General features: G+C 38.2%; 1 protein-coding gene across 1 annotated transcript in view; it reads right to left on the bottom strand.

Moving 5' to 3' along the window:
• The window catches only part of Sema3e (sema domain, immunoglobulin domain (Ig), short basic domain, secreted, (semaphorin) 3E), a 231,414-nt gene that overhangs the window by 51,623 nt on the left and 163,058 nt on the right, over positions 1-16,733 (bottom strand). The window lies entirely within an intron of this gene.

Below are 16,733 nucleotides of genomic sequence, written 5' to 3'. Positions count from 1 at the left end.
TCCTCCCTCGACATCCCCACTCTCCACCCCCCACCCCCCACTCTCCACCCCCCGCCCCCACTCCCCACCCCAGTGGCCCAGATAAACACCTCTAAGCTAAGGACTTCTGCCCATGAGCTAAGCCAGAGTTTCCCATCCGCCCACCCCGGGGCTCATCCCCACCCTGTGGGCATCCTTTGTTCTCAGCTCCTCTGCAACATCCAGAAGCATATGGATGTCCAGAAGACTGCAAGTCCACTCTGTTCCCAACTCGCTGTGAACCAGTGAAGTCTGGATGTCCAGGAGTTTGGGAGCCAGACCGCGCCCCCCCCCCATGCCCCAGGCTCCTTGTCTCAGGCCCATAGATGCTCCCCCCACAACATCCCACCCCTGGACCCTTCCTTCCAGACTCCATGCAGTTTCCATTGTCGACTGGACCGCAGGGAGCTTGCGAACCCTTAGCTTCAGCCTCCCATTTCCTAGGGTGCATTTTCGCACCATCGAAGGAGCCAGCACAAAGCAAATGTGTCTAGCATGCAGTGTTTCATCTGCCCAGCACCTCAGCAGCACGAGGACCCACAAAGACTACAGTGAAATGAGAGGAGTCAAGAGGGAGAAAATAGAAACAATGAATACTAAGTCACAATAAGATAGACAAGTTCTGGGGTCTTGTTGCACAGAAGGGACTATCGATAATGACAATTGAAAACATTGTTCAACAAAGCTAGAAGAAAGAATTTTCGGTGTTCTCACCATAAAGAAACACAATAAATACTTGAGGAGATACACACATTTGTCCTGATTAACACATTTCACAATTTGTGCTCAGAGTGAGGCACCATAGGAAATCCTTAAATATGTCTAATTTTTCATACTACATATATTAATATTTTGAAGAACAATAAAACAAATTTATCTGTAATTGATCTGCATTCAGGATAGCACAATCAACATCAATGAAGAATTTAATTTAAAGATTTCAAATATTGAAAACAAATCTGTCACTAAAATGCATGATTTGAACCAAACCTGTGCAATTGGCAAGTAACTTGTTTCCCTAGAAATTCCCTTTAAAGTCCATTCAAGAACTTTTCTCTGATTAGCAGACTGCCTAATAATAACTTAGGTAGAATACTGGCTCTCACCATTTATGTTCCGAGGTAAAAGATGGTTTTGTCAGTAAAGTCTGCTACAGAGATGGAACCAATCACAATGGCGACACTTCATTGTCATCAGACTTAAACACACATTTATCCTCTATATTCATTGTCCCTTCCTTTAGCATCTTTGTCTGCTCTCTGGCCCTTATTTGTCTCACTCCTTTAACAATTATCATCATGATTTTATCACAGCTTCATGGATCGTCTTCATGACTGGACTCTCAGACCTCTGCTCCACTAAGGAACTTTTCTTTCTGAAATATAAATTTCCTCGTATCAGCTCCCAACTTGATCTCTTCTGTTGACTTCGCATACACTCTAGTGCAGCCTGAAGTCCTTTGGCTTTCAGACACGGTGCTGCATACTGTAGTGATTCTCCTTCTCTAACACTTTCTCTTCTAGTTTGTGTCCCAGCTGTCCTGAAGGACTTGCCTGTTTCCAAGGATTTTCTTCTTCTTCTTCTTCTTCTTCTTCTTCTTCTTCTTCTTCTTCTTCTTCTTCTTCTTCTTCTTCTTCTTCTTCTTCTTCTTCTTCTTCTTCTTCTTCTTCTTCTTCTTCTTTGTACTGGCTAGTTTTGTGTCAACTTGACACAGCTGGAGTTATCACAGATAAAGGAGCTTCAATTGAGTAGATGCCTCCATGAGATCCAACTGTAAGGCATTTTCTCAATTAGTGATCAAGGGGGAAAGGCCCCTTGTGGGTGGAACCATCTCTGAGCTGGTAATCTTGGTTCTATAAGAGAGCAGGCTGAGCAAGCCAGGGGAAGCAAGCCAGTAAAGAACATCCCTCCATGGCCTCTGCATCAGCTCCTGCTCCCTGACCTGCTTGAGTTCCAGTCCTGGCTTCCTTTGGTGATGAAAAGCAGTATGGAAGTGTAAGCCGAATAAACTCCTTCCTCCCCAACTTGATCTTGGTCATGATGTTTGTGCAGGAATAGAAACCCTAACTAAGACATTCTTCTTCTTCTTCTTCTTCTTCTTCTTCTTCTTCTTCTTCTTCTTCTTCTTCTTCTTCTTCTTCTTCTTCTTCTTCTTCTTCTCCTCCTCCTCCTCCTCCTCCTCCTCCTCCTCCTTCCCCTTCCCCTTCCCCTTCCCCTTCCCCTTCCCCTTCCCCTTCCCCTTCCCCTTCCCCTTCCCCTTCCTCCTCCTCCTCCTCCTCCTCCTCCTCCTCCTCCTCCTCTTCTTCTTCCTTTCCTTCTCCTCCTCCTCCTCCTATTCCCCCTCCCCCTCCCCTTCCCCTCCTCCTTCTTATTTGAGCCCAACAATGCACTTAGGATAATATTGCCCGTCTATTATCAAGAACTCAGACTCCATTTGCACCCCAGGATTCCCTATCTGATCCCACTGCCTATCCTAGTGCTTTTACATCTCAACATAACAAACCATATTTATCTACTTGCCTTTTTCCCTTACAGGCCTCTGGGCTTGAAGAGATGTTCCAACTGCCATCTATGAATCTCCTACATCAATTGAATACCTGGCACCAAGTCCTTACCTCACAGCTGTGTATATTGTCTGACTCAGTACTGCCCAACCAGAAGTCAATTTCCCTATCTGGTTTCTCCACAGTGCACTTCCAAACCAGCTTATAAAACATAGGTGTGATTTTAGGTGTTTATCTGAAATTAGTCTATCTGTACATTGGGCATGCCTAATGTAGCTGTCTGTAAATGCTTATAAATATGATCCAATTGTTCTCTGCATTATTAGATGTTGGCTTTCATTGTGTGATTAGATTGCCAAATCAAAGAAAGAACAGATATGTTCTTCCTTGCCCTAGGTATTCAACAAAGATAATATATTTTATGTATGTTTTTACAACTTATGATGGATGCTTTCCAGGTTTAATAAATTAGGTTTGAAGTGAATAGAAAATAACTGAGTGAGTCATGGCTGTTATTAAGATAAAACTAAAGACTTAAGATGGAGGAATTGTACAGATCACTTGCTTTGTCCCTATAGACACTGTTGAAGACAGCAGGGAGTAATTTGAAGTTGGTATGAGTGTAACACAGAGGGAGTGATTATCACTAAAAGTGCCCTCTTTCTCTCTTCCTTCACCTTCTCTCTCTTGTTCACTCCCTCCACATATTGTTATGATGATGACTGCTGAAGACATTGCATATATTTTTATCAAACAGCTGATGTGATTGTAGCTTTTATTTGTTTAATTGTTCATTTAGGTCATGACCTTAATGTAGAAGCTCCTTTATCCTGATTAATGGGGCAGAAAAACCACGTTGATCTGGGTCATCTTAAATATTCTCAGACTCAGTATAGTAATTTTAAAAATTATGGCAAAAAGTACTAACATCATGGCAGTAACAAGCAGGTTCCAAATTTTAACTGCTTTTTGGGATTACTCAACTTGCATGAAAATTAACTACATACAAGAAATTTTAAAAATTACATCATTTGCTATTGTTGTGATAAAAGCAATATATGTATTATATACATACACATTATATATGTGTGTATATACATATTGTCTTTACCATAACCATAGCAAATAATGTAAATATATATATCAACAAAAATATATGCTGATAATCAAGTAATGATTTTCTGCCATGAAATTCAGTTACTGGGCCAGAGAACTTGAGGCATGGAGCTGTTGTCAGTGACCCCAAAGCAATCAAGTTCACAGTTCAAGCAATGTTTGATTCTGGAGTTTAACCTCATTGAGGCCGCTGGTCACTACTTACACTGGTTTTTCATTATCTGTGTTTTAACAGCTGGAGTTCAGTCTAAATGGGGTAGTTTAAAATTTCAAGGTATCACTAGTATTAGCGTATGGGTTATATTTTTCACTTGAGTGTGATATGGACATCTAGCATAGTAATAAGGGCAGATAGACATATAAAACTAAAAAAAATTTCTAAATATAAATGGTAGTTGTTTGCAGAATTTTTTTTCAAACTTGCAACAGGCCCTTAGAACCCAGCTAGCCTGAAAGATGTTTGATTTCGAAAACAGTACGCCATTATGTGTCAGATAGTAAGTGTAATGTCAATTAAATAAAATAGTTTCAACTAGTAATTAGTTTCTCAAACTAATATCATTAATTTTCCTTTGTGTGTCACTTGGACATTGTCAAAGAAATGTGGGGGGAAACCTGAAATGTATGAATACAGGAGAACTCTGACAATCATTTTGAGCTTTTGCTAATGTTGGGTTAAGGCAGTGGAATAGCTGAAGTTCCTTACATACCTGCAATGTTCATTCAGAACTTTCAATCATGAAAGTTACACTGTAACTGTTTTCATGAGAGGACACTAAAAATGCATATCACCAGTACATTTGTAGTATGGGTTACTCTACTATTAATTTTTGCTCTTCTCACATGAAATTCAAGCATTAACAAATATTTAAAATCTTTCCCAAATTAAAGAAGCAAGTGGGGAAAAGAAGTAAAACTGTGAATTAATGTTTAGACTTTAAAGTTAATCGTTTCACTTTTTGATTCCATTATTTTTTCTCTACTGATAATTTTTGAGGTTTGTATAGTATTGGAAATGTAAATGAAATAAATACCTAATAAAAATGTAGGAAAAAATTTCAAAAATGTTTTTGTTCCTTTCTCAAAATAATCACATAGAAGTCAGAAGGTACTCCTGGTAAGTAACACCTTTTCAGTGGAACTCCGAAGCAATGTGCAGGGAGTATTTTCTACTGTATATCGATGATCATTTCAGTTTTCTTCACTTCTGGCATTGCAGTCAAGAGGGTGTTTGCTTTGCTGAGCACTGTTGGACATCTTTTAAGAGGTTCTCAATGCATGATTGCAGTAGACATAAATATTAACTTTTTTTTTCAATTAGGAGAATATTTATCTCATTATTTGTTAGATGTGTGTTCAAATGTTTATATTTAATTAAGTGTTTGGGGAAGGGCTTAGAAACTTACACTAAAATGCCACTAAAGGCATTCATCATATAGGTATTGTTATCTTTCTGTCTAAGCTCCACCCCACAGTTACCTGGCAACAGCCAGGTATGGCTGATTCACTATAACAGGGGCTGCTTGCCCCCTCCTTTCCCCCTCTCTGTCCATGTGATCATGGCCAGCCTCTCTCTCTCTCTCTCTCTCTCTCTCTCTCTCTCTCTCTCCCCCCACCCTCTTAACTCCCCTCCCCAAGCCCTGAATAAACTCTATTTTATATTATACTGTCCTGTGGCTGGTCCCTCAGAGGGAAGGGATACCTCAGCATGGGCCCCCTGAGGCACCCCCTTCCCCCATACCAGACAACACCTCCATAGAACATACCCCCCTCTCTTTATCTTTCTATAAACACATCAGGTATAGCATATCTAAGTAAAATTTTCTGGTTTTATACAAACATTCGCTTTAATCTATATTTGAAGTCAAAATTATCTCCCATGATGATTTCCTAGGGTGTTCATTTTCCCTCCTTCTTGGTTTAACATTATTCTGCCATTCCTGTTTCTGTGCTCATTCCTTTCTAATTCTTTGAGCCCCTTGCCCCTTGGGTGTGTGTTGGAACATGCTCCTGGGCTGCACTCTGCTGTCCCCAGCCTGCTGGTATACCTCAGCATCTCCGTTTCTTCACTACAGCCTTCCTCTGCATCCTCTCTCACAAATGGTCCTCCTGCTGTCAAGCAAACCTAACCCCTAAGGCAGCAGTCAGGACTTTTCTTTGAACCCACATTTATCATTCCTGATTCTCCCATCCAGTCAGCACTGGGTTAGCGTATTCCAATTATTACAAATTATTTTTTGATAATATTTTCAGTTTCTGAATTGCAATTTTCCTGATGGAAACAGAATCCCATTATTCCTTTTCTCTACCCATAGAAGCTGTTCTTTCAAAACGACTTCCTTGATATCCCACAGCTCTTTTCTATGCACCTTTCTGCAGAGTCTATGCCACCTCCCCTGTAGCATTACTTACACTGCTATGTGGTTGTACTAATAGACACTTTACAGCACCTTTAATTGTCTATGGTCCAAATATTCTATCAACATGGGTTTCAGAAAGCAGCAGGAATGTTGTTCCTCCTCAGGTGTGTCAAGGGATAGTAGCTATTTAAACACACCGGGGCAAAAGTTTTATTGGCCTGATGATGTGTACATAATATCTCAGTGAGCCTAAAATAAATACTGACCTCATGAGTCTGCTCTGGATATGAATAAAGTATTCTTTGTGTGTATGCGTGTGTGTGTTATAAAGTATATGAAACTTGCCTTATTCTAAGTAGTTAAAAACCAAGTTATAATCAATACTGGATAACAATAGGGACTATGATTTTTGGACTAAAAAGGACATTAAAACTCAAAAATATGTGCTTGGGGAGGTTGCTTAAACTAATATGGTCATAAAGAGAGCTGATTGTCTGAGAGCACAGAAGACACAGCTGGGACACATCTGTCCAAAGTCTGACTTTTGCCCCTACTTCAGCTTTACTGATCTCAAGTGCTTTTTATCAACATTCTTACGAGCCCCTAACCTTCCTTCAAAACACACAAACTATTACAGGCCCTAAAATGATTTCCTATTAGTTTATAAATCTTTTAAAAATTAGCAATTATGGGAGCCTTTGTACCAGCATGCTCACAGAAACTGTGTACTTCCTGAACCACTTCTGCAAATACTTGTACAAGTACCTTCTTATTCATCATAAGACACTTCAAAATTTTGGAAAATTCTGAGTTTTTAATATATTCTTCAATATGCTCACAGTAATTCTCAGTTTACAATCAGACACTATAAATTAATTTAATATATACATACACAGTAGATTATAAAAAATCACTTACAACAGTAGAATTTGATAATTTTTGTATCCAACTTTAATATTCTAGTCAATTTATATCTTATTATCTTTAATTATAATTATGATTTTTATCTTCATGCCATTTTAGTTGCATACTACCATTTCATGAAGACTAAATGAACTGGGACGCCAAAAGGATACTAACTTGACAGAGTGAAGTAAGAATAAACTTAGGACTATAAACAGGCATACATGGGTAGTATTTGTGAAACTAGCCAGTACAGTTGCACTTTAAAAGTTATATTTAGAAGGAAAGGACTTTTGTTGGGGAGACAGGAGAAAGCACAGTATGGAAAGAGAAGGAGAGAAGAAGGATAAATAATTCTAAGGATCTTTGAAATAGTCATAGACAATCATTATTCTATATTTACTACAATTATATAAAAGGCGTGTGTGTGTGCGTGTGTGCCTGTGAGTGTGTGTGTGTGTGTGTGTGTGTGTGTGTGTGTCCATTCTACCTATGAAGCTGCACCACGTGAGGATATAGCGTGCCTTCCCAAGAGCCTATCCACCAGAAAGCCTAGTGACAGGCATGAGAAACCATCTTAGGAGCTGTTGTTAAAAGAGTCCAAAAGACTCCAAAAACATTATTAGGCTAGTGCTATTATCCCGAGTTGCCTTCAGGAAGTGGTCTCTATTGTCGAAGGCAGCATGCATTTTCGAAAGTGGACCCAGAAATTGAGATGTATCTGACCTGAAAAACCTCCTCCTGGGGACTGCCTTCATGATACCGGAAGATGCTATGCAAGCTGACAAAGGAGGAATGTAATCAGTAGTCCTACCCAGTTGTGATGCTTACAAACCACAAGACTGACCAGCACAGTAAGATATCCCTATGGCACAACAGTGGCACTTACATGTCGGTAGTAACCAACAGCTGTCTAAGTAGATTTAAGTCCTTCTAAACAAAAAGAAAATCATGTCTGGTACTTTAAACCTAGCCAGTTACCCAAGGCTGGTGAGATCACACATCTTAGAAAAGAATGTACTGTGGCCATTGTTCTAAGTTAGTAGAATTCGTAACTGCAGTCTAAATACTGACAAGTGTAGTTCATGCCCCTCATCAAACAAGCTTCTCTTGGAAGCAGAAGGAAGATCAGCATTGCTGAAAGATACAACTGGTGAAAATACAGAAAGACGTTTCATTAATTCATGTATAACACAATCCTTACGTGTAAGTTTCAGAAAACATTACAGAAGAGGCGTGTGGAGAGAGTATACCTGCCAAGAGGACCACATTTGGAGAGTATCTTTAAGATGTGACAGGGAAGGTGCGTACATGAAGGCTCAACAATATGGCTGCCTAAACAAGACCTGAACAATAACGCCAGCTGACATTTCTGGATGAGGAGTTACAATCAATTAACAAGTGCTGAGAGAGGGCAAATTTGTCTTCACTGAGAAAGAATCCTATAAATTGTTATCCAATACCAGTAGTCAACCCCTCAACTCTACACAAAAAAGCAACATCAACAGATTCATTAGTTACCTTTACATATTTAGTTGTATGTCTGTATGTAAAACAATAATTGAAGAAAGGTCCATAAATTTGTGAGGAAAATGGGAGAGATTAGTGAGATTGAGAAAGGGAAATAATGTAATTATGTTTTAATTAAATAAAGATAAATTTAAAATCACAATTAAACATCTAATTTCGAGATTAAGAAAACAAATGCATTTTTTATTACTTGAAATACCAGCACAGTTTTCTTTCAATTATCATCTCCATCTGACTCTGATTTATTCATCTTATTATCATCTGGGTTTGATTTTGGAAAATGATTAACTAATGGGATAAAAAAAATCCATCACTTATGGTTAACCAATCTATAAAGATTTCTGATCTGCAGCTTGAATTGAAACAAAAACACCAGTCCATAGTAAGATTCATAGGTAGATTATCTGGATTCTCTTTACATAAGCAAATCACTCAATATCCAAGCAGGTCTCTGTGTATGCAACAGGAGAAGAAAACAAACTTTTGTTATAACTGACTTCATGGTCCAACCATCATCATTTCATTTACTGAGTAAAATACCAAGCACATTAACAATTACAATGGGCTATTTTTAAACAGTTTCAGATATATAGTTACTGTATATAATAATTTTGTAGAAATTATAGTATAGTTACATGTTTTTCAGTATAAGGTATTTAATTTCTCTATTCATTATATAAGATATCTGACCAGGCAATACTGAAGAACTGAGTAATAGTGCATCTGCTTTTTATTAAACATGTGATATACAAGGACATTAATATATGTGTAATATGTGAATTACATATGTATAGCTATATATAAGACTAAATGATCTCTAACTGTTAATTTCTTACATAATATAGGATTATATAGAAAGCTCTGATTGAACACATATACATTCAAAAGTTTGACTGTTAGTTTGATAAAATTATTTAGACATAAATACATGGCAAGAAAGCACTAATCTCAGCTCCAGCTAAGTTGGAAGGTCTGGATGTTCTCTGCCTGCTCCCCCTGTTGACCATCCCTGAGTTTGACTGCTCTACTGTTATTCCGTCCATGCAGAATGAAGGGAAAATCATAATTCTGTTTTTAGGACAAAGATGCTTTTTATAAGAGGATGAATATCTGCTTCTCATGAGGTCATAGCCCTTTTTAGTATGCAGAGAGTCTTGGAAACAGCCCCAGTTCTGCACTCCCTGTCCCCCTTTACTTGGGCACATTTGAAAACTCCTCAAGGCTGAGTGCTACTTTTGCATTGAGTCATACACAATCACAAAGGATCACACAGTCCTGTGTGGGGAAGAAAGGGGCTGCTGGTAAAAGGGAAAATAAATCCGCCATCTGTGCAGTAGGGACAGGACAGCTGCATGGCAGAGCACGCTTTCTGTAGCAGTCGACTCGTCATTCAGCCCGGCTGAAACCACAGAGCTCTTGGACATAATAATGTCAACAAAGAAAATTAGAAAAAATAGGGCTAATGGACAAAGATGTTCATAATCCTCAGAGGAGCCTTCGTAAAAGCCTCCTGGCTGTTTCCGCAGGAAAGAAGAAATATACAGAACAAGAAATATGCTTGGGTTGAGCTATCTTATTTTTGCATAAAATGTTATTCCTAAATTATTCTCTGATCCTCAAGAAATTAAATAATGTTCTCTAATATTGGGATTCTTACATCATAGGCAATGTCTATATGTGGAGTGCGAATCTCTGCTACAAGGCTTGGTGCTGAATATGAGCCTGAATTTCCAACATTTCTCTTTGTTCCCAATACTTCATTTTGCCAAAGTATAAGAGAGCTATTTTTGTATGGAAATAGAATAATAAACTCCTTAACATATTTCATTTTAAGGATTTATGTCTCTCTATATATTTACTTATCTATCTATACAGTTACTTCTCTTGCTACATATACACATTTATATCATATATATTATGTGTGTGTGTGTGTATATATATATATATATATATATGTATATATATATATATGTATGTATATATATATATATGAAAGAAAAAGATCACTATATCTAATAGAATTATATAAACCTTTGAATTAGGTGAGCAGGGTCTTTCAGTAGAAGCATCTGATAAGTAGGTAAAGAACGAACAAAGCAATGCAGAGTGAACATTTCATCAAATGACCACTCCATGATAGGTCAGGTTTTCAAGTCAAAGAGTGCTCTGCTCTGTGCACAATGCTGTGTTGTTATGCAAATGGTCATTTATTCCTTTCTTCAGAGCACTCACAAACACTAAGTCCTTTCCTACATCTTCCTCCTTTTCCCCACTTTGGTTATGACAAGGTACCACTATGTAAACCTAGCTGGTGTCAAACTGTGCACAGAGATCGGACTACCTCTGCTTCTTGAAAGCTGGAAGTAAAAGGTATGTGCCACTATGCCAATCTTATTTTCCCTCGCTTTTGATAACAAATATTAAATATAACAATTTAAATGTACAGTGATCCTACAAAGAACATCATAAACCAAAAGTGAACTTTGCATTGAACAGAAACCAAAATGTCCAATGAAGGACTCCATGTAAATATCTCCTATAATAAAGTCTTATTTAAGTAAAAGTGTCATGTGAATATTTGAAACTATTTCCGGCCCCGAGGTTAGGGTTGTTCGGCTTGAGAGGAGGGGGAGTGTTAGTAATATTATAAGGTGATTTAATGAAGAAGTGAAAACAGCAGTTTTCTAAGATCCAATATTGGGAATACTTTCTCTCCCACTTCTTAACATTTTATTTAATGTATTTAATCTATTACAATAAGATGTGTAATTTTATCCTGAGTTTACAAATAAAGGTTCATAGTCTCAGATCTATTAACAAACATATCCAAATTCACAGGTACTAAGAGAAAGATCTTATTAGCAAGTATCTTGATAATAAGATACACATACTATATCATAAAAGAATAAATAAGTCATTTCAATATAAACAGAAATGAAAGATTGAGGATAGCAAGTGACAACAAATACTCGTTGCCTCAACAAACACATATCACAAGATAAATAAGCAGGAGGGAAACAAAGACTGAGAAGCTGTAGAAAAGCCAGGCAGGGAGGGACGCTGGCTAAGTGAGATAAGGCATTTGGATTTCTTCCATCATGGTCCAACAGAAACTCACAAATGAGTGAAGAGACAATGATTAGCAAGATGAATTTGTCATTAGAAATAATGTGGGTAGAAGTATGTCATTCTGACGGAACAGTTAAGATAAGAATGATCCTGATGTGCAAGAGGAAAGAGGAGTGGGTTGGAAAATGGTTGGATACAGTCAGATTCAGTGTGTTTGGCAGAGAGAGGTTACAAATGAGATTACAGGCAGACGCGGAAAGGAAAAAGGCAGCGTTACAGTTGTGAGGGATGGAAGAGTGGGGTTTTAAGGACATCACACATTGAATATGATTGTCAGTTTGGGTGCTTTTAAGGTGACAGCAGAAAAAGAATTATAACAAGACATGTTAGGAGTAACAGTGGTGGCATACATCTTTAATCCCAGCACTCGGGAGGGAGAGGCAGGCAGATCTCTCTGAGTTCAAGGCCAGCCTGGTCTACAGTGATCATTCCCAGATAGCCAGGGCTACACTGAGAAAACCCGTCTCCAAATAACGAAAAAGAAACAAGGGAAAAAAAAACCATCAGATTTGTCAAGGGTGATAGCAGGTGATGTTGCAGGGGAAAGTAAGATATTGCAAAGCAGAGGAGTTGATGATGGCAATAGCTGATATCTGAGCATTTATTTTCCAAGAACTACTTCTAGGTACTTTATTTACCTTAATTTAGTTTCACAACTCTATACATAACAAACTATTATAACTTGCCCCGAATTATGTGACCAGCTGGAGATCATTATATCTCTTTTAGAATTCTGTCATAACTCCCTATGGGAATTTGATATAGATAAATTTAGAGCTACATGTATGAAAATAGTCCTATGTGAGATAAAGACATATCTATCTGTACATAATAAATTGACATATAGATGATTGATAGATATATAGTAGATAGATAGATAGATAGATAGATAGATAGATAGATAGATAGATAGATAATAGATAGGCAGAAGATAGACAGAGATGATAGATATTAAAAACTGAAAATATGACCAGGCAGTGGTGGCATATGCCTTTAATCCCAGCATGTAGGAGGCAAAGGCAGGAGGATTTCTGAGTTCAAGGCCAGCCTGGTCTACAGAGTAAGTTCCAGGACAGCCAGGGCTATACAGAGAAACCCTGACTCAAGAAAGAAAGAAAGAAAGAAAGAGAGAGAGAGAGAGAGAGAGAGAGAGAGAGAGAGAGAGAGAGAAAGAAAGAGAGAAAAAGAAGACAAGAGAAGAGAAGAGAAGAGAAGAGAAGAGAAGAGAAGAGAAGAGAAGAGAAGAGAAGAGAAGAGAAGAGAAGAGAAGAGAAGAGAAGAGAAGAGAAGAGAAGAGAAAAAACTGAAAATATCGCGTACAATCTTAGGCAGATGAGATTTTTAATTTATCTCTGTTCTTTGAGTTATTTGTAAAGGATGGGTGAAAGAGTTCACTGTGTGCAGGTTACATGAGTTTAGAGTACAAAATATCATACAAACAGCCAAAAGCTGAAAATGATTTTCATTATTATTTATAGATAAGTGCTATTGAAGTCAATCAAACTTTCTGATGTTTTAATATCTTATTTCCTAGAACTCATATTATTCTTATTGTTTGAGGTAAAAACTAGTGGATTCTGCTTCATGTTTATTTCGTTATTTACTTACAAGCTGCCTAGTTTTATACCAAGTTGGCACAATCTAGTCATTTGGGAAGAGGGACTTCAATCCAGAAAATGACTGGTCTTATTGGCAAGCCGGCAGGGAATCTTCTTGGGTGATGCTTGGTGTGGGAGGGGCAAGATTACTGACTGGTGCCACTCCAAGTCATCTTGGATACTACGAGAAAACAGGCTGAGAATGCTAAAAATGAGAAAACCAATAACCACTGCTCCTCTACAGCTTCTGCTTCAGTCACTGCCTTCACTCCAGGCTCCTGCCCTGCTTGGGTTTCTACCCTGATTTACTTTCCATGGTGGCCTGTGATGTGGACGTGTAAGATGAAATAAACCTATTTCTTCCCAAGCTACTTTCTCATCATGGTGTTTTATCACAACAAGAACCCTAATAAGATTATTTATTAATGCAATGAGAGGTGTGAATACTACAGGACATGTGTGAAAGTCAAAGGACAACTTGTGAAAGCCAGTCCTTACCTTCTAACTTGTGTGTCCCAAGGTTTAAGCTGAGTTAGTTCTTTGGGTTTGATGACCAATATTTTTATTCTCTGAGCTATCTCACTAGTGCTGGTTTCACTTTCTTTTAAAATTGAATCCATTCTCATCCACTTTTAGCCTCCAATACGATGACATTTGATGTGTAGAGTTGCTTCAGCCTCAGGAGTCACTGATGTTATTTGGACTTCACTAGAATATCCACAAGACCTGGTTTTATCTAGAAACAGGGAGAGTAACTTTCCATTCATCATCTCACTACCACTAAGCTCCTTTTCTTTTGTTCTTTGTCATACTCCCCTGAAATTCTTATTATTACAGGAACGCTTTTTCACCAAAAGAAATGAGAGTTGTAAGAAAATTCCAGTAGTATTTGTTTCTTTATTTGTCCTTGTTTGTGGGTTTTGGTGCCTTTCCGTATTGGTGTAAGTTACTACACAAAGGGTCAAGCTTCAGTCTGTGCCTGTGTTAGATCTTTCCATGTTCACATACTATTTTAAAACTAGGTTAGCAAGTATATTGGATACAATGGCATCTTTTCGCTTGGATCTTGGCTGGTGTTTCTGGCAAAGGCCTATGAACTGCTACACCATCTCCTCTTCCCATGAGGAGTCCACTGATTTGCTGCATGGTAGTAGCTAAGGTTTGGGTTTATAGCATATCTAACGAAATGTCCATGAACTTGCCAGCACATGGTAGCATTGGTCTCTGTAGTATATTAGGCTCATCCAAGCTTTCTCTTTTGATAAAATTGTTTCATTCATTTCAAAAAGATTAGCAAGGCACTGATTTTTTTTAAGTTTTAGAGTAGGTTATTTTTTGATATCATTCTAGAGGGAATTGAGGCCAGAAATGATAAAGCGAATTATACAAGATCAGACTGACATGAACAATTACTAATTGTACTAGGAAATTGAATACAGAAATAATCAAGGGCTGAGGGAAAACTCTATGAAAATAATACTGATGGAGGGAAAGGTAAGAGTGAAGAATGTAACTGCTAGGCGAGCAAATATTCATTTGGTGTCACATGGTGACATGTTCACACAGAGTGTCAGTATGCTACTGTAGACAGTGGGAGTGAGAGAAACCTGCCCGTCTCTAGTAACTAGTGTACTAGTAGCCTTTGGGCCTGAGTGATTCTCTAGATACACAGACCCCATAACCCATGACTCAGTGCGTGCGTGCGTGCGTGCATGTGTGTGTCTGTGTGTCTGTGTGTGTCTGTGTGTGCGTGTGTCATGTAAGGGTCAGGTGTGAGAAACAGGAACTGGGATGAGCAATGGCTAAGAACCTCAGGGCTTACCACAGTGCCTTCATCAGAGTGGTCAGCTCTGAATTAATGTGGGGGAAGGCTATGCCACAGGCACTCACTCAACACTGAAAGAAAGTGCAAGGGCTAAGCAAAGGTTAGAGGTGTTTTCTCCAGACGCTTGGTGATAATAATCCTTCTTCAGGCACAAGGAGAGTTTCTCATCTCCAGACGGCGTCTCAGTGCCATGAACTGACTTAACTTGTAAGTCAATGTGAAAGATAACGGATTGGGGACTAACCTATAAGATCCCTCAGTGTCTGTCACATAACTCATCATAGTAATGATGTCCTGTCACAAGTGTCATATTCTATGCAGCCAAAGCAAGTTACATGTTGCGCTCACTAGAAGAGAGTGAACGGAATAAGGAAACAAGTCTTGGGAGATTGTGTTAGTCAATCTTCCCTCAAGATGCATTCTAGATGACTACATTAAAGGAAATGACACAGAGGTCTCTTGAGGGATAACCAAACTGTGGTAGGTCTAGAATATGATGCAGCTTTAAAAGAGCAGACTTTTGATATGTATAATCATTTCCATACATCAAAGGAGTTCGTGCTACATGAAAGAAAATGGTGTCAAACTTCATCTTCCATATGATTCTAATAAAATATCAACCTCAAAAATCACAAAACTGTTGTGTCAATTACTTGGTGGTGGCCAGTGCCTGAGGGAGGTCTATATTTTAAGACTATAATCACATCAGGAGTGGTGGTTACCTGTACCTATGAAAGGACAAAAGTTAAAGTGAAGAAGACATAAAGTTAGATATAAATTAAGTAACAATAATGAAAACAATAGTGAAAGTTTGAAAGAAGCAACAAAATGTTCATATATTCTTCTATTCCTGTAAGCAACAACCACAAGGAAGTCCTATCTCAAGACACCCATATCCAACTGAATATATTTACATTATTTTGCTAATTTTCTGAAGACAACAGTTATTTTATTGTACCCTCACTGACTATAATGAGCTTGCACCTTTAGCTTATTCAGTAAGACAAATTCACTCTTTCAAATTATTTTGATATAATCTTTATTTATTTATAACTTCCTGCTATATTTCTAATGCTTTTTAGATTTTTCTAGACTTTAACATGTTACTGCTTATGACTCTTTAAAACTAAATCCTTATTTTGTGAAATACCTTTTGAAACATTTGTTATGAATTGTCAAAGATAAAAGGTTAATTAAATTATCCATATAACCCAAAGCATATCAGCAGTTTCCTTTCCTCTTTAAAAGCTGGTTTTCATCTCTCTCTAACTGATTTACACTATCTCTTCTATCAGATTTTAGACTTAGTGTGTGAAAGAAAGTTTGGTCTTTGCTTTGCTTTGCTTTGCTTTGCTTTGCTTTGCTTTGCTTTGCTTTGCTTTGCTTTGGTGTCTGAGTCATTTAACAGATGAGGGCAGTGAAGCCTACTGAGTGTAGTGACAGGGTAGGTGAAGGTGCTAGTGACAGGGAACGAGAGGATATCACTGACATGTGAGATTGTTAAGATCGTAGGCCAGTATTTCCAGCAGCAGCAGGATCGTAAAGTCAGAAAAGTAAGTAAGACAAGACACATTTAGCAGTGAGGCAGTCATCCTGTGAGAGATTATTACACCCTAACAACAAGAAGTTCAAGAAAACAAAGGATGGGGAATAGGTGTGCCCTTGTTCCCAGTGCATAGTGATGGGGAATAGGTGTGCCCTTGTCCCCAGTGCATAGTGAAGTGGAAGCAGAGACGGGACTAAGAAAGCT

Source organism: Mus musculus, chromosome 5, assembly GCF_000001635.26.
Source record: "Mus musculus strain C57BL/6J chromosome 5, GRCm38.p6 C57BL/6J".
In the NCBI taxonomy this organism is placed as follows: domain Eukaryota; kingdom Metazoa; phylum Chordata; class Mammalia; order Rodentia; family Muridae; genus Mus; species Mus musculus.
This window is presented reverse-complemented; position numbering and strand designations above follow the sequence as displayed.